Source organism: Anomaloglossus baeobatrachus, chromosome 5 (genome assembly GCF_048569485.1).
Source record: "Anomaloglossus baeobatrachus isolate aAnoBae1 chromosome 5, aAnoBae1.hap1, whole genome shotgun sequence".
NCBI classification, from domain to species: Eukaryota; Metazoa; Chordata; class Amphibia; order Anura; family Aromobatidae; genus Anomaloglossus; species Anomaloglossus baeobatrachus.
Genome location: NC_134357.1, coordinates 237021502 through 237039966, shown reverse-complemented (window position 1 = coordinate 237039966; position 18465 = coordinate 237021502). Strand labels below are relative to the sequence as shown.

Below are 18465 nucleotides of genomic sequence, written 5' to 3'. Positions count from 1 at the left end.
GTTTTTACAGAATGGACTTAAGAAACGTCTCAGGCCAGGAATACTTAAAGTCCAGATCTCAGCACCGAGTTCGTACTTTGATCGGGACCTGTCTTGTTATCGCTGGATCAAAAGATTCATGTCTTCAGCAGTGAGACTGTGGCCTACACAACTATTTATAGTGCCTCCATGGGACTTGAACATAGTCCTTAAAGGGCTTACACAACCCCCCTTTGAGCCCTTCGCCTCCTCGAACATGAGGACCCTATCCTGGAAGACTGCCTTCTTGATAGCAATCACCACAGCTAGACATGTGGGTGAACTCCAGGCTCTCTCCATAAGGGAACAGTATGTACAGATCCTTGAGGATAGGATTATATTCCGCCTGGACCAGTCATTCCTGCCAAAAGTGGTGAAAGAATTCTATAGATCACAAGATATTATGTTACCATCTTCTTGCCAGAACTCGGCTAATGAGGAGTTGGAATTCCACTCTCTAGGCGTCCGTAGAGCGGTAGTGATCTACCTCCAGAGAAATAAGTCATTCAGAAAAGACTCAAATCTCTTCATCTAAATTATTGGTCGAAATGCAGGTAAAAAAAGCGGCTAAAAATACAGTAGTCAATTGACTTAAGAATTTAATCAGGGAAGCGTATAACAACAAAGGCCTCCTTCCTCTGGAAAAATCTAACAGCTCATTCCACAAGATCTGTCAGTCTCTTGTGCTGAGAGGGCAGACGCTTCCATCGAGCAGATTTGCAAAGCCGCTACCTGGGCCTCAGTCCATACTTTTACACAACATTACAGGCTAGATCTACTTTCCAATAAAGGCCTGGCCTTTGGTCGAAAGGTGCTTCAAGCCGTTGTCCATCCCTAGCCATATTTCGTTAGTACTCCTCCTGTGTGCTGTCGTGGAGGGTGACTAAGGAAAATAGAATTTATCTTACCGTTAATTCGGTTTCTAGGAAACCCTCCACGACAGCAAGAATATCCCTCCCTATTGTTTTATTTTCGGTTATGCATTTAAAGAAGTGGTTTACCCATATTTATTATTTGCTAGATTGATATTATGTTGAGGAAACTATATTTCTCTCATATACCCTATGTTGGCAATAGTGCCTGTGAGTGGCGCTATTGCAGACCGCTGTTACCCATCGCTTGACCCCCAGGCTCTGTGACCTCAGGGATCCGGTGATGTTAAGTGATCCGGAACTTGACATGACATCACCGAAGTTGGCCCCAGTCTTCATGAGTCACTGGGCTGTGGGCGGTGCTTCACCGCTCGTCACAGCCCAGCGTGTCTCCTGCTTGCAGTGCTTTGCTGTGAGGGAGGAGGGAGCTGATGGGTTGTGCTGAGTGGTGGAACACCGTCCACAGCCAATCACTCATGGAGACTGCAGCCGGCCGCGGTGATGTCACGTGATCAGGAACTTGACATGATATCACCGGATCCCCAAAGTCACGGACAGTGGTCCGCAATAGCGCCACTCACGAGCACTATTGTCAACATAGGATATTTGCGAGAAATGTTGTTTCTCAACAGAATATCGATCCAGCAAATAATAAATATGGGTGAACCACCCCTTTAATGGTTTATTCTGAAATAAAAAAGTTAGAGCATTCATGCTGTTGTGGTTACTTAAAAAAAAACCACTGGAGATAGGAGGTGAGGAGGTGTTATTTAACCTCTTTGTGTTTCCTATCCCTATTAGGACGGAGAGTTAACCTCCTGTGTACTGTCGTGTAGGCTTTCCTAGAAACCGAATTAACAGTAAGATAAATTCTATTTTTGTCACAAAATTTTTATAACAAAAACTGCAACGTGCACACAGCAAATCTGACAATCTGACCTGGCTGGGAAGTCAAAAGTGAGAAAGTTCTGACAACACTTGACGACACAAATGCTACCTACAAAAACTGCAGCGTCCGCATAAAGCCTTATGAAAAAATATTCATCACATACTGCATTGAACCGCTCTACCCAATTTATTATATATTTCAGGAGTTGGAGTCAGTCTATTTACCGACACCAACTCCACAGCCCTCGCTACTTGCCTTTTATCTCTCCATCAAACAGCAATTATCATGCAGTACAAGGCCCCGTTACACAATAGAACAGGTAAAGCAGTTCCTTGAAACAGAAAACATTTGAACAATGAAATGGCCAGCCCAGAGTCCTGATCTAAACCCAATAGAAAACCTCTGGAAAATCCTTGGTGACAAAGTTATGGCCAAGAAGCCCACAACAGTCAAAAAACTGTGGAATAGACTGGAAGAAGAGTTCACCAAAACCACACCAGAGCAGTGTGAGAGACTAGTGATGTTCTGTGGCTGCAGATGTGCTGAAGTCATTCAAAGCAAAGGCCTGTACACCTCCTAGAAATTGATGACTGTTGTTACCTTCAGAAAATGTAGCTATAATCTTTCTCTGTGCTGCAGTCATTGTTATTCTCTAGTTATGGTCATCATATTTTAAGTAAAATAAAGGTTTTATGTTGATAAACTTTGGATCTTTTGTAAGACCCTGTTCTAGTGGCATGGTGCCCCCCTTACACAAAACCTTCAAACGTTCATCAATGTAGATTACATTATTTCTGAAAAAAAGGAAGTGATCATACATTGTTCTCTAATTTTGATCTCCAGTGTATACTGACTCCTCTCATGTATACACAGCCCAATACCCCGGCTCCTCACTCCTCTCATCTATACACAGCCCCATAGCCTAGCTCCTCCCAGCTATGCACAGCCCCATAGCCCAGCTCCTCCCAGCTATACACAGCCCCATAGCCCAGCTCCTCCCAGCTATACACAGCCCCATAGCCCAGCTCCTCCCAGCTATACACAGCCCCATAGCCCAGCTCCTCACGTCTATGCACAGCCCCATAGCCCAGCTCCTCCCAGCTATGCACAGCCCCATAGCCCAGCTCCTCACGTCTATGCACAGCCCCATAGCCCAGCTCCTCACGTCTATGCACAGCCCCATAGCCCAGCTCCTCACGTCTATGCACAGCCCCATAGCCCAGCTCCTCACGTCTATGCACAGCCCCATAGCCCAGCTCCTCACGTCTATGCACAGCCCCAAAGCCCAGCTCCTCACGTCTATGCACAGCCCCATAGCCCAGCTCCTCACGTCTATGCACAGCCCCATAGCCCAGCTCCTCACGTCTATGCACAGCCCCATAGCCCAGCTCCTCACGTCTATGCACAGCCCCATAGCCCAGCTCCTCACGTCTATGCACAGCCCCATAGCCCAGCTCCTCACGTCTATGCACAGCCCCATAGCCCAGCTCCTCACGTCTATGCACAGCCCCATAGCCCAGCTCCTCACGTCTATGTACAGCCCCATAGCCCAGCTCCTCACGTCTATGCACAGCCCCATAGCCCAGCTCCTCACGTCTATGCACAGCCCCATAGCCCAGCTCCTCACGTCTCTGCACAGCCCCATAGCCCAGCTCCTCACGTCTCTGCACAGCCCCATAGCCCAGCTCCTCACGTCTCTGCACAGCCCCATAGCCCAGCTCCTCACGTCTATGCACAGCCCCATAGCCCAGCTCCTCACGTCTCTGCACAGCCCCATAGCCCAGCTCCTCACGTCTCTGCACAGCCCCATAGCCCAGCTCCTCACGTCTATGCACAGCCCCATAGCCCAGCTCCTCACGTCTATGCACAGCCCCATAGCCCAGCTCCTCACGTCTCTGCACAGCCCCATAGCCCAGCTCCTCACGTCTCTGCACAGCCCCATAGCCCAGCTCCTCACGTCTCTGTGTAGTGGGTGGGCCTACCCCCTACTAGTTTAGCATAGTTACCCGGCATTGTGATTATTAAAAGTGTTGAATTTTTTATATTATTATGTGATGTGTTAGGGCACCCCCTAGTGGCCGGGTGGGACGGCTGTTGCCACCGGGGAGGAGTAGTCGGCCGGATCTCTAGGCTAAGTCTGTTTGGTGTGTGAGAGAGAGGATCCGGGACAGCAGACAGTGAGCATCTGCGGCGGCAAGTGTGTGTGTGAGCGTACCATCAAGGGACACCGGAGAACAGGAGGTGGACGCAACCTCAGGGCCTATTCCGCTGGTGTGGGTCCAGTGTGTGCTTGGCCGGAGAGTGGGAGCCCGGAGAAGTGGAGTATCTAGGGCATATCCCCACCAGAGGGTGCGTTTGGGCAGGTTGTCCCCAGCTCCACTAATACCGCCGGAATCTGCTGACCGGAGTGTTTTACTTTTGTGAATAAATGTCGTTTTTATTGCATCTGGACTTTTGCCTGCCGACTCTTTGTGCATCGGCCGATGAAGATACCGACACACACTCTCTCAACATTAAGGAAGTGATGAAGCCAGGGATGTGCCTTGCATGCAGTGCTGCCACGACTACACAGCCAGAGGCCTCCCTGGCTGGTCATTTCATGTGGCGTAGTCGGCAGGATTCGATTCCCCTGCCAGGAACCCAAAAAGCTGGAGACCAGGTCGTGCCTGGAACACAGGACCCGGACCATGATGCAAGGTTTCCAGTCCCATGGTGGGAAGAAAACACAGTACCCGTAGCGTTGGACCGGGTACAAGATGGCGGCAAGGAGGCCGTTATCTGTAAGGAAGAAAAGGCGCGAAGAATTGGCGCCAAAAGAAGAGCCTGGGGCTGGCCGGCGCCGAAGAGAAAGTACGGAGTACTCCGCCCAAAGAGGGGAGGCGCCAGCTCCAGGGCATGGAAGAAGAAGAAAAAGAAGTACCTCAGCGGAGGAGTCAAGATGATGCGTGAGGCTGGGGGTGGAATCCGTTTAAGAGCGGGAAACGAAGACCCGCCTCCACTCTTCCCAGTCTCAGCGTCGACATCACCGCCATTACCAGCAATACTGTCGGAGACCGAGATGGAGACCTTTGGGCAACCCGCGGAGTTGGCAACGACCATGGCCCTAATCAGCCTCGGTCGAGGTCGACCCCGGTTCGCCCCTGCTAGTGAGGCCGCGTTGGCGGACCTTCCCATTGGACCGGGAGGTTCCACCAGGCCAGACAAAGTTTCCTGGAAGACCTCATGGGATGCTCAAACCGGGAGCACCATCACAGAGGTGAAGGCGACCTATGCCACCCCACCCATGCCAAACCGTCCGGGGGTTGCCGTCTTCCCATGGGAGACCCCGCAGCTTAACGCCGCCGCTTTCCCATTTGTGCCGGAGCCGGCTGAGGAGTTCGCTGAGCACTTGGAGAAAGATCACCTGGGCTTCTTCTGGGATCCAGTCATCGCCCCGCCTGCGGAGTCGCGCCCCAGTGTCCCGACCCCGAAGCCTGACCCTGTCCAGGAACGTCTCCTGGCCGAGACCATCGTCCGGGAAATGCTGTCCGGTTCTGGTGGCGAGGAGCTGGCACAGCAGTTTGTGACCGGGGTGGTTGTTAAGTTCAACCAGCAGGACGGATATGGATTCATCCGAGAAGTCGAGACCGGGGATGATTACTTTTATAACAGGGTTCATCTCGACGTGGAAGGACTGCCCAAGCGACTCCATACTTTGTGGCCGGGCGAGAAAGTCCAGTTCCTGCCGGACGCAGGTAGCCGTGGCCTGTTTGCGGTTTGTGTCTCCCGCATGCCCACCACCCGGGAAGCGGAGCAGTGGCAGGAGGAGATTGAGTGGGAGGAGCAGCAAGAGCGGCGCCGGAGCCATGCCAGCCCGCTCCCGCCCGCGCCCTCTCAACCCCGGCGTGTCGTGACTGCTGTCCCGGAAACAGCGACTGCATCGGCCCCTGACCCGGAGAAGGTTCCAACCGTGGTAGCGGTAACGCAAAATGTTACAAACAAGCCGGTCATCATGCTGGACGCACCACCACCATCTCGGGCAGAGACACCATCACCCCCAAGAGGAGCTGCAGCAGCTGCACCGGCGGAGCCGCCTTTCGCCCCTGTGTCTTTTAGGCGAATCCGCCGCCAGCCGGGACAAACTCTGGGGGCCTATATCCAGGCTCAAGCGGAGGAATGGAAGAAAGCCTGGCCCCCGGAGTAAGTTGTTGACTTCAACACCTTCAAAGACCGGTGTTGTTCCAGACCGGCAGAAAGTTCCCTTGTTGTTGAAAAGTTTTACGGGCCTGTTGCCCTCCAGCAAAGACCGGGAGCGCTCTTGAAGCCTCCGGGCACCTTCAGCAAAGACCGGGAGCGCTATTGAAGCCTCCGGGCGCCCATCTAAGACCGGGAGCGCTGCTGCGCCATTAAGCGCCCCTAAAGATCGGGAGCGCCGCTGAACTGGTGCCGCTGTTGAGGACTGACCCAAAAGGTTTTTATGTGCTAATATGTTTAAAGTTTTAGAGCCTTGCCGGGAGGCTCGGATTTTAAGAGGGGAGGCATGTAGTGGGTGGGCCTACCCCCTACTAGTTTAGCATAGTTACCCGGCATTGTGATTATTAAAAGTGTTGAATTTTTTATATTATTATGTGATGTGTTAGGGCACCCCCTAGTGGCCGGGTGGGACGGCTGTTGCCACCGGGGAGGAGGAGTCGGCCGGATATCTAGGCTAAGTCTGTTTGGTGTGTGAGAGAGAGGATCCGGGACAGCAGACAGTGAGCATCTGCGGCGGCAAGTGTGTGTGTGAGCGTATTGTTCAAGCCTCTATAAGATCAGCTGAAGTATAGCACAGACAGAAGCTCGTGTTACCTGTACCGAGATGTCCGGTCAGTGTTGGGATTTCCAGGAGTCCTCTGTCTATGTCATGCTTCTGATTCTTAATGTTCCAGACAGATGGTGTCCAAAGCTCCTTGGTGATTGTAAGTATATTTAACTGTACTTAACCTTTGTATGTTGATTATACAAAAGTGTACGCAATATCATACTTTTCCTTTAAGTTTGTATTTCATATTAACCTTTATAATAAAATTACTTAATTGCCTTCTTTAAAGCCGTATCTGAACCTTAGTGTTAAAAATATAGCAAAACATTTGGCGTAGTCGGCAGGATACGCAGAAGGCTTTGAGTATTTTTGTTAGTGTGATATTGCGTAAAATATGCCTCTTTTTAAGAAAAAAGTGGTTGTGAGTGAATGCATTGAGATTCCAGGTTGGGAACAGACTCCCTATGATATTTTGGCAACCAAGTGGTCGCATAGTGTTGGTTTGAGTGAACCATGGGACAAATGTTTGAAAAATGCTGAACCTGTAGATGTGGTTGAATGCTTGCAGAAAGTGAAAGTGGAGAAAGGTAAAGAATTGGGCGCTGTGGGTAGGGGTGGATGGATCCTGTTGTCTGCATATAGAAAACAGCATGAGGAAAAGATACGTATGGTAACAAAAGTTCAGGAATTAGAGAGACAGTTGTGTGAGGTCCAGACTGCATTGGTCACAGCACAGTGTCAGAATAAGTTGTCAGTGGACAAATGTGATGGATATCAGCATGATGCAGACAAGTCTGCTGTATGTATAGAGCAGTATAAATACAGAAAGAAGAGAGGGAAGGAGAATAGAAAGGAAGTAACTTTGGCCATAGCCAAAGCAGGGACAGAGGGGAACTCAGATGAGTGGAATGGTGACGTATGGAACTCATCTGATTCTGAAAACGTCACCGATCCAGAACAGGAGGATGAACATGTCAGTGGGGAGAAGGAAAGTGATCCTCATCTTAACCCAATAAGAGTTCATCCTATATACCATAGACAAGTTGTAGAAACAGCTACAGGTAAACAGAACAGGAATATGGTAGAGGATTGCAGTCAGCTTCTTGATCGTTTTTCACAAAGGTCAAATGAACCTTTGATAACTTGGATAGTCAGATTATGGGAGACGGGGGCTCATGGAGTGCATCTGGATGCTGTGGATGGCCCAAAGTTTGTTCAACTCAGCCATGAGCCTGTAGTGAAGGAGGCATTTTGTTCCTTGATAGTTCAGCGACCACATGTGGTGTGTAGTGTGTTGGATGTTGTGGCTATGGCATTGCAGCATAAATACCCATCTGAGGCGGACTGGCCGCCTAATGAAAAACCATGGTTTACATTGAAAGATTGTGCTCGGAGATTGAAGGAGGAGGCTATGAAAAATGCTATTTCAGCAAGTGCATATGACAATTACATGCAAGTTGTTGTAAGTGTATCTATTAGAAATTGTATCATTAGAAATGCCCCTCCAGCTTATAAACATGTCATGATGGCATTAATGGTAAATCAGACAGGGAAACCCATCTCCAATACATTGGAGGCGATCCGACAGTTAGGGGGTCTGGGAGAATGGGGTCCCAAACAGAGAGGTCAGCTTAATTTTGAAGAACAGTGTAACAATGTCAAAAGTAGTACAAATCGTAGATCCCGTGTTACCAGGAGAGATATGTTTATGGCCCTGATAAAGGATGGTGTTCCCTGGGATAAAATAGACGGGATTAGTACTGACGAGATGTGGAAATTGTATCAAAAGAGAAAATTGTATCAAAGGAGAGGACTCAATAAAAAGTCAGGGGTTTCCCATAATAAAAAGGTTGCAGCAAAAGATTCTGAATCTCCACAGCGCAGGCGAAGCAGGACACGGGGAGAAAGAGGGCCCACTTTCTCATCGTCACCAGCAAAGCCTACAGCACCGGGGGTGTTGGATCTTTACGCTGAAGTCAAATGTTTGGTGCAGGAAATCAAAGCCCAGCAAAAGAGGTTGTCATCATCTTCCACCAAGATGTCTCCATCTGAAATGGAAGATAGATGGGGGGAAAAAGATAAGGGTAATATTGAGACCACAGAGGAGATTGAAAAAGATAAGGGTAATATTGAGACCACAGAGGAGATTGAAAAAGAGAAGGGTAATATTGAGACCACAGAGGAGATTGAAAAAGATAAGGGTAATATTGAGACCATAGAGGAGATTGAAAAAGATAAGGGTAATGTTGAGACCATAGAGGAGATTGCCACCAATACAGAATGTACAGAGATATGTAAAGAGATAAGTATTACAAAAGCCATTCCTGCTCATAAACAATACAGAGCCGTCCAAATGTTAAAAGAGAGACTGGAAACCAGCAGGATCCCTGTGTTCAGTCTATTGGAAGGGCAATTATTTTTGCTATTGTTTGGTTGGTCTCATATTTACATACCCATGCTGCTAATTAATACAGCACAATATACCAATATGGTTGGGTAAATAGTGAACTTTTTAGGCTGTCAAGTTAGATGTGAATCTTTTAGCATATGGATAATGGACTGGATAAAATTGTGTTTTGTGCATTATTTGAGCTTATATGCTAATAATGTTTGTGCTTTCTTTTTAGACTGGAGACCAGAGTTTTACATGTTATTAGAGCAATCAGGCTAAAACAATGAAACAAGTAATCATCCCATTGTGATGAATGGGTATTGTATTTACCTAATGGTTGTTGTTTGTTTTATGTGTATGTTCAATCAGGACCACAATAGGCTTGTAAATGCCCTCTCAGTATGATGGTCTCATGGTCCAAAGGTCAGATTTGGCCTTAAACTGAACTCAGGTAATGAGAGAAGGGATAGATCAGGATTATTAATTAAGGTAATTCTAATGAATAGTGGAGACAGTGACATGTTAATACAGAAGTGAGATAGAATAGCTCAGTTGCTAGTACTGTCTATTTCTAAAACGTAGATAGTCAGAGGGAGGGCTCCTTCGGTTCTGCAGAGAAGATAAATGATTTGGATCTTCACATCCTATCAATGATTGTGCAAAAATTTGGGTGAAACAATTGAGTGACAAAAGGTATTCCAGAACCTGCTGAAGTCATTGCTCGAGGAGCAGACAATGTGCTGACAGTTATGAAACAAGAAAAGTGGGAATTCATCCCAACTGACAGATGAGTAATATGTGTATTTTTGTCCCTTTAGATCAAAATCTGGAAATGTTGCATCATTAGCGTCACCATAGGCATGGATCTACTTCCGTCAGAAGCCAAGCAACCTTCAGACCGAAAACAGAGAGACCAACCATGGAAAATGTGGCCTTATTGAAAACCAAACAGAAGAAGACCTAGAAGAAGAAGATGTGACCCAAAACTTCACCTCCAATCTGTATTGTGCCTATATGAACTGCACTGGGGAACATTCTCTAACAGAAGAGATGATTGCCCTAAGGACTCAGAGGACTCCATTCTCCGGACTCCTCAAAGCAAAACAGGCAGATGTCAACAATTAAAAATACCGAATCAAACAGGCTATAAAGAGATTGCTATTATTTGTGGCTCTCATACAAATAAAAAATGCAAACGTATGAGGGCAGGAAATAATATGAGATTAACAATATAATGACCGTTTCATCATATACACAAAATGTAAAATTGTTAACAAAATCATAGATACAAGGATTATCTATAATAATTGTAGGAACACTCACTGTAGCAGCATATGCAGCTAAAGCAATAGGACGATTCTCTTGTTTGGTGGCTATATTTATCACAAGTAGAGATGGATTTATACTAGATTAATTACATTACACAAGATGATGGTAGATGGTGGGAATGGGTACTTTCTTAGTTACCTGATTTTTGGATATATGCATTATATATTAAGAGTAATTTTTGCTATTGTGCATACATTGCTTTGTGTTGTACACAGTGTACGCTAAAATTATGCCGTTAGGGTATGGTACCTGGTATAAATAATGTTTGGCTCAAAATAGCCAAGGGTGGAATGTATTGCAAATATAAAAATGGCTATTTTTGAGTTTATACATTATGTTATACTATAACATATTGATTAACCAGAAAGACAAAGTGTACATGGTTACAAAATCTTGTATATACTTAAGGATTTCTGTGTGTTTGTCTTGAATATACAGACAGACAATATACCATTGTAACAGAAACCTTATGATTTTCTTACATCACATATCTGATGGTTTTGTGTGTTTGCTGTCCATTGAAATAGAAACTCTGATTTACTTTAGTTCAACAATCTGATGTTTTATGTGTTTGCTATATACACAGACAGACAATATATCCATTTACCTAGCTCAAATACCTGATGTGTATTCTTAGGAGATTTGAATGTCTGTGGGTTTATTACCCCATTGTCTGATGTGTGGTGTATCTCTGATTCATCTATGCCCAATGACTGGCCATCAAAGGGCATGGATCAATAAGACTACAACACATTAACTTTAAGGTTTGTAATATTGTTCAAGCCTCTATAAGATCAGCTGAAGTATAGCACAGACAGAAGCTCGTGTTACCTGTACCGAGATGTCCGGTCAGTGTTGGGATTTCCAGGAGTCCTCTGTCTATGTCATGCTTCTGATTCTTAATGTTCCAGACAGATGGTGTCCAAAGCTCCTTGGTGATTGTAAGTATATTTAACTGTACTTAACCTTTGTATGTTGATTATACAAAAGTGTACGCAATATCATACTTTTCCTTTAAGTTTGTATTTCATATTAACCTTTATAATAAAATTACTTAATTGCCTTCTTTAAAGCCGTATCTGAACCTTAGTGTTAAAAATATAGCAAAACAGCGTACCATCAAGGGACACCGGAGAACAGGAGGTGGACGCAACCTCAGGGCCTATTCCGCTGGTGTGGGTCCAGTGTGTGCTTGGCCGGAGAGTGGGAGCCCGGAGAAGTGGAGTATCTAGGGCATATCCCCACCAGAGGGTGCGTTTGGGCAGGTTGTCCCCAGCTCCACTAATACCGCCGGAATCTGCTGACCGGAGTGTTTTACTTTTGTGAATAAATGTCGTTTTTATTGCATCTGGACTTTTGCCTGCCGACTCTTTGTGCATCGGCCGATGAAGATACCGACACACACTCTCTCAACATTAAGGAAGTGATGAAGCCAGGGATGTGCCTTGCATGCAGTGCTGCCACGACTACACAGCCAGAGGCCTCCCTGGCTGGTCATTTCATGTGGCGTAGTCGGCAGGATTCGATTCCCCTGCCAGGAACCCAAAAAGCTGGAGACCAGGTCGTGCCTGGAACACAGGACCCGGACCATGATGCAAGGTTTCCAGTCCCATGGTGGGAAGAAAACACAGTACCCGTAGCGTTGGACCGGGTACAAGATGGCGGCAAGGAGGCCGTTATCTGTAAGGAAGAAAAGGCGCGAAGAATTGGCGCCAAAAGAAGAGCCTGGGGCTGGCCGGCGCCGAAGAGAAAGTACGGAGTACTCCGCCCAAAGAGGGGAGGCGCCAGCTCCAGGGCATGGAAGAAGAAGAAAAAGAAGTACCTCAGCGGAGGAGTCAAGATGATGCGTGAGGCTGGGGGTGGAGTCCGTTTAAGAGCGGGAAACGAAGACCCGCCTCCACTCTTCCCAGTCTCAGCGTCGACATCACCGCCATTACCAGCAATACTGTCGGAGACCGAGATGGAGACCTTTGGGCAACCCGCGGAGTTGGCAACGACCATGGCCCTAATCAGCCTCGGTCGAGGTCGACCCCGGTTCGCCCCTGCTAGTGAGGCCGCGTTGGCGGACCTTCCCATTGGACCGGGAGGTTCCACCAGGCCAGACAAAGTTTCCTGGAAGACCTCATGGGATGCTCAAACCGGGAGCACCATCACAGAGGTGAAGGCGACCTATGCCACCCCACCCATGCCAAACCGTCCGGGGGTTGCCGTCTTCCCATGGGAGACCCCGCAGCTTAACGCCGCCGCTTCCCCATTTGTGCCGGAGCCGGCTGAGGAGTTCGCTGAGCACTTGGAGAAAGATCACCTGGGCTTCTTCTGGGATCCAGTCATCGCCCCGCCTGCGGAGTCGCGCCCCAGTGTCCCGACCCCGAAGCCTGACCCTGTCCAGGAACGTCTCCTGGCCGAGACCATCGTCCGGGAAATGCTGTCCGGTTCTGGTGGCGAGGAGCTGGCACAGCAGTTTGTGACCGGGGTGGTTGTTAAGTTCAACCAGCAGGACGGATATGGATTCATCCGAGAAGTCGAGACCGGGGATGATTACTTTTATAACAGGGTTCATCTCGACGTGGAAGGACTGCCCAAGCGACTCCATACTTTGTGGCCGGGCGAGAAAGTCCAGTTCCTGCCGGACGCAGGTAGCCGTGGCCTGTTTGCGGTTTGTGTCTCCCGCATGCCCACCACCCGGGAAGCGGAGCAGTGGCAGGAGGAGATTGAGTGGGAGGAGCAGCAAGAGCGGCGCCGGAGCCATGCCAGCCCGCTCCCGCCCGCGCCCTCTCAACCCCGGCGTGTCGTGACTGCTGTCCCGGAAACAGCGACTGCATCGGCCCCTGACCCGGAGAAGGTTCCAACCGTGGTAGCGGTAACGCAAAATGTTACAAACAAGCCGGTCATCATGCTGGACGCACCACCACCATCTCGGGCAGAGACACCATCACCCCCAAGAGGAGCTGCAGCAGCTGCACCGGCGGAGCCGCCTTTCGCCCCTGTGTCTTTTAGGCGAATCCGCCGCCAGCCGGGACAAACTCTGGGGGCCTATATCCAGGCTCAAGCGGAGGAATGGAAGAAAGCCTGGCCCCCGGAGTAAGTTGTTGACTTCAACACCTTCAAAGACTGGTGTTGTTCCAGACCGGCAGAAAGTTCCCTTGTTGTTGAAAAGTTTTACGGGCCTGTTGCCCTCCAGCAAAGACCGGGAGCGCTCTTGAAGCCTCCGGGCACCTTCAGCAAAGACCGGGAGCGCTATTGAAGCCTCCGGGCGCCCATCTAAGACCGGGAGCGCTGCTGCGCCATTAAGCGCCCCTAAAGATCGGGAGCGCCGCTGAACTGGTGCCGCTGTTGAGGACTGACCCAAAAGGTTTTTATGTGCTAATATGTTTAAAGTTTTAGAGCCTTGCCGGGAGGCTCGGATTTTAAGAGGGGAGGCATGTAGTGGGTGGGCCTACCCCCTACTAGTTTAGCATAGTTACCCGGCATTGTGATTATTAAAAGTGTTGAATTTTTTATATTATTATGTGATGTGTTAGGGCACCCCCTAGTGGCCGGGTGGGACGGCTGTTGCCACCGGGGAGGAGGAGTCGGCCGGATATCTAGGCTAAGTCTGTTTGGTGTGTGAGAGAGAGGATCCGGGACAGCAGACAGTGAGCATCTGCGGCGGCAAGTGTGTGTGTGAGCGTACCATCAAGGGACACCGGAGAACAGGAGGTGGACGCAACCTCAGGGCCTATTCCGCTGGTGTGGGTCCAGTGTGTGCTTGGCCGGAGAGTGGGAGCCCGGAGAAGTGGAGTATCTAGGGCATATCCCCACCAGAGGGTGCGTTTGGGCAGGTTGTCCCCAGCTCCACTAATACCGCCGGAATCTGCTGACCGGAGTGTTTTACTTTTGTGAATAAATGTCGTTTTTATTGCATCTGGACTTTTGCCTGCCGACTCTTTGTGCATCGGCCGATGAAGATACCGACACACACTCTCTCAACATTAAGGAAGTGATGAAGCCAGGGATGTGCCTTGCATGCAGTGCTGCCACGACTACACAGCCAGAGGCCTCCCTGGCTGGTCATTTCATGTGGCGTAGTCGGCAGGATTCGATTCCCCTGCCAGGAACCCAAAAAGCTGGAGACCAGGTCGTGCCTGGAACACAGGACCCGGACCATGATGCAAGGTTTCCAGTCCCATGGTGGGAAGAAAACACAGTACCCGTAGCGTTGGACCGGGTACAAGATGGCGGCAAGGAGGCCGTTATCTGTAAGGAAGAAAAGGCGCGAAGAATTGGCGCCAAAAGAAGAGCCTGGGGCTGGCCGGCGCCGAAGAGAAAGTACGGAGTACTCCGCCCAAAGAGGGGAGGCGCCAGCTCCAGGGCATGGAAGAAGAAGAAAAAGAAGTACCTCAGCGGAGGAGTCAAGATGATGCGTGAGGCTGGGGGTGGAGTCCGTTTAAGAGCGGGAAACGAAGACCCGCCTCCACTCTTCCCAGTCTCAGCGTCGACATCACCGCCATTACCAGCAATACTGTCGGAGACCGAGATGGAGACCTTTGGGCAACCCGCGGAGTTGGCAACGACCATGGCCCTAATCAGCCTCGGTCGAGGTCGACCCCGGTTCGCCCCTGCTAGTGAGGCCGCGTTGGCGGACCTTCCCATTGGACCGGGAGGTTCCACCAGGCCAGACAAAGTTTCCTGGAAGACCTCATGGGATGCTCAAACCGGGAGCACCATCACAGAGGTGAAGGCGACCTATGCCACCCCACCCATGCCAAACCGTCCGGGGGTTGCCGTCTTCCCATGGGAGACCCCGCAGCTTAACGCCGCCGCTTCCCCATTTGTGCCGGAGCCGGCTGAGGAGTTCGCTGAGCACTTGGAGAAAGATCACCTGGGCTTCTTCTGGGATCCAGTCATCGCCCCGCCTGCGGAGTCGCGCCCCAGTGTCCCGACCCCGAAGCCTGACCCTGTCCAGGAACGTCTCCTGGCCGAGACCATCGTCCGGGAAATGCTGTCCGGTTCTGGTGGCGAGGAGCTGGCACAGCAGTTTGTGACCGGGGTGGTTGTTAAGTTCAACCAGCAGGACGGATATGGATTCATCCGAGAAGTCGAGACCGGGGATGATTACTTTTATAACAGGGTTCATCTCGACGTGGAAGGACTGCCCAAGCGACTCCATACTTTGTGGCCGGGCGAGAAAGTCCAGTTCCTGCCGGACGCAGGTAGCCGTGGCCTGTTTGCGGTTTGTGTCTCCCGCATGCCCACCACCCGGGAAGCGGAGCAGTGGCAGGAGGAGATTGAGTGGGAGGAGCAGCAAGAGCGGCGCCGGAGCCATGCCAGCCCGCTCCCGCCCGCGCCCTCTCAACCCCGGCGTGTCGTGACTGCTGTCCCGGAAACAGCGACTGCATCGGCCCCTGACCCGGAGAAGGTTCCAACCGTGGTAGCGGTAACGCAAAATGTTACAAACAAGCCGGTCATCATGCTGGACGCACCACCACCATCTCGGGCAGAGACACCATCACCCCCAAGAGGAGCTGCAGCAGCTGCACCGGCGGAGCCGCCTTTCGCCCCTGTGTCTTTTAGGCGAATCCGCCGCCAGCCGGGACAAACTCTGGGGGCCTATATCCAGGCTCAAGCGGAGGAATGGAAGAAAGCCTGGCCCCCGGAGTAAGTTGTTGACTTCAACACCTTCAAAGACTGGTGTTGTTCCAGACCGGCAGAAAGTTCCCTTGTTGTTGAAAAGTTTTACGGGCCTGTTGCCCTCCAGCAAAGACCGGGAGCGCTCTTGAAGCCTCCGGGCACCTTCAGCAAAGACCGGGAGCGCTATTGAAGCCTCCGGGCGCCCATCTAAGACCGGGAGCGCTGCTGCGCCATTAAGCGCCCCTAAAGATCGGGAGCGCCGCTGAACTGGTGCCGCTGTTGAGGACTGACCCAAAAGGTTTTTATGTGCTAATATGTTTAAAGTTTTAGAGCCTTGCCGGGAGGCTCGGATTTTAAGAGGGGAGGCATGTAGTGGGTGGGCCTCCCCCCTACTAGTTTAGCATAGTTACCCGGCATTGTGATTATTAAAAGTGTTGAATTTTTTATATTATTATGTGATGTGTTAGGGCACCCCCTAGTGGCCGGGTGGGACGGCTGTTGCCACCGGGGAGGAGGAGTCGGCCGGATATCTAGGCTAAGTCTGTTTGGTGTGTGAGAGAGAGGATCCGGGACAGCAGACAGTGAGCATCTGCGGCGGCAAGTGTGTGTGTGAGCGTACCATCAAGGGACACCGGAGAACAGGAGGTGGACGCAACCTCAGGGCCTATTCCGCTGGTGTGGGTCCAGTGTGTGCTTGGCCGGAGAGTGGGAGCCCGGAGAAGTGGAGTATCTAGGGCATATCCCCACCAGAGGGTGCGTTTGGGCAGGTTGTCCCCAGCTCCACTAATACCGCCGGAATCTGCTGACCGGAGTGTTTTACTTTTGTGAATAAATGTCGTTTTTATTGCATCTGGACTTTTGCCTGCCGACTCTTTGTGCATCGGCCGATGAAGATACCGACACACACTCTCTCAACATTAAGGAAGTGATGAAGCCAGGGATGTGCCTTGCATGCAGTGCTGCCACGACTACACAGCCAGAGGCCTCCCTGGCTGGTCATTTCATCTGCACAGCCCCATAGCCCAGCTCCTCACGTCTCTGCACAGCCCCATAGCCCAGCTCCTCACGTCTATGCACAGCCCCATAGCCCAGCTCCTCACGTCTATGCACAGCCCCATAGCCCAGCTCCTCACGTCTCTGCACAGCCCCATAGTCCAGCTCCTCACGTCTATGCACAGCCCCATAGCCAAGCTACTCACTCCTCTCCTATACACAGCCCCATAACCCAGCTCCTCACTCCTTCCGTCTATATACAGTCCCTACTCCTCTCAGTGACATGTGAGTGCACTGCTGCTTCCTGGTCCTAGCTCTGCACTGGGTGGCCCCGCCCCTTCTCATGACGTCATCCTTCACAGCCCCGGTCTAGACCAGAGCAGCTGATCAGCTACCACTCAAGACAGTGACTTGTATGTATTGTTATTTATAGTGTGTGTAATGAGACATCTATATACACTGTGTGCATAGTGCAGGATTGTATAGCTATATACACTGTGTGCATAGTGCAGGATTGTATAGCTATATACACTGTGTGCATAGTGCAGGATTGTATAGCTATATACACTGTGTGCATAGTGCAGGATTGTATAGCTATATACACTGTGTGCATAGTGCAGGATTGTATAGCTATATACACTGTGTGCATAGTGCAGGATTGTATAGCTATATACACTGTGTGCATAGTGCAGGATTGTATAGCTATATACACTGTGTGCATAGTGCAGGATTGTATAGCTATATACACTGTGTGCATAGTGCAGGATTGTATGGCTATATACACTGTGTGCATAGTGCAGGATTGTATGGCTATATACACTGTGTGCATAGTGCAGGATTGTATAGCTATATACACTGTGTGCATAGTGCAGGATTGTATAGCTATATACACTGTGCATAGTGCAAGGATTGTATAGCTATATACACTGTGTGCATAGTGCAGGATTGTATGGCTATATACACTGTGTGCATAGTGCAGGATTGTATGGCTATATACACTGTGTGCATAGTGCAGGATTGTATAGCTATATACACTGTGTGCATAGTGCAGGATTGTATAGCTATATACACTGTGTGCATAGTGCAGGATTGTATAGCTATATACACTGTGTGCATAGTGCAGGATTGTATAGCTATATACACTGTGTGCATAGTGCAGGATTGTATAGCTATATACACTGTGTGCATAGTGCAGGATTGTATAGCTATATACACTGTGTGCATAGTGCAGGATTGTATAGCTATATACACTGTGTGCATAGTGCAGGATTGTATAGCTATATACACTGTGTGCATAGTGCAGGATTGTATAGCTATATACACTGTGTGCATAGTGCAGGATTGTATAGCTATATACACTGTGTGCATAGTGCAGGATTGTATAGCTATATACACTGTGTGCATAGTGCAGGATTGTATAGCTATATACACTGTGTGCATAGTGCAGGATTGTATAGCTATATACACTGTGTGCATAGTGCAGGATTGTATAGCTATATACACTGTGTGCATAGTGCAGGATTGTATAGCTATATACACTGTGTGCATAGTGCAGGATTGTATAGCTATATACACTGTGTGC

At 49.6% G+C, this 18465-nt stretch overlaps 1 protein-coding gene across 5 annotated transcripts in view; it reads left to right on the top strand.

Moving 5' to 3' along the window:
* The window catches only part of LOC142311090 (uncharacterized), a 337525-nt gene that overhangs the window by 41934 nt on the left and 277126 nt on the right, over nucleotides 1-18465 (top strand). Inside the window, exon 1 of one of the 5 annotated variants that reach the window (XM_075349174.1) lies at nucleotides 17252-17296. The exons of the other annotated variants lie outside the window; for them this stretch is intronic. The gene's annotated coding sequence lies outside the window, so the exon portion shown is untranslated. Of the gene's footprint in view, nucleotides 1-17251; nucleotides 17297-18465 lie in introns of those variants that run through there. 5 annotated transcript variants of the gene reach the window in all.